Here is a 525-nt window from a genome sequence, read left to right on the forward strand (position 1 = left end):
TTGTGATTCCTCCAACTTTGTTCCTCTTTCTCAAGATTGCTGCAGCTATTCAGGGTCTTTTTCAGTTCCATATAAATTTTGGAGTGTTTGTTCTAAGTCTGTGAAATATGCCATTGGTATTTTAATAGGGATCGCATTAAATTAATATATTGCTTTGGGTAGTATGGACATTTTAATGATGTTGATTCTATCAATCCATGAACGTGGTATATTCTTCCATTTGTTTATATCTTCCTGTCTCTTTTTTCAACGTCCTGTAGTTTTCAGAGTACAGGTCTTTTACCTCCTTGGTTAAGTTTATTCCTAAGTATCTTAATTTTTTTGTTGCAATGGTAAATGGGATTTTTTTTTTTTTTAGTTCCTCTTTCTGAGAGTTCACTATTGGTGTAAAACAATGCTGTAGATTTTTGGATGTTAATTTTGTATCCTGCTACATTGCTGAATTCATTTACTAAATGTAATATTTTTTTGGTGGAGTCTTTAGGGTTTTCTATGTACAATATCATGTAACCTGGAAATAATGAG

This window comes from Myotis davidii, unplaced genomic scaffold, assembly GCF_000327345.1.
Source record: "Myotis davidii unplaced genomic scaffold, ASM32734v1 scaffold2941, whole genome shotgun sequence".
Taxonomy (NCBI): domain Eukaryota; kingdom Metazoa; phylum Chordata; class Mammalia; order Chiroptera; family Vespertilionidae; genus Myotis; species Myotis davidii.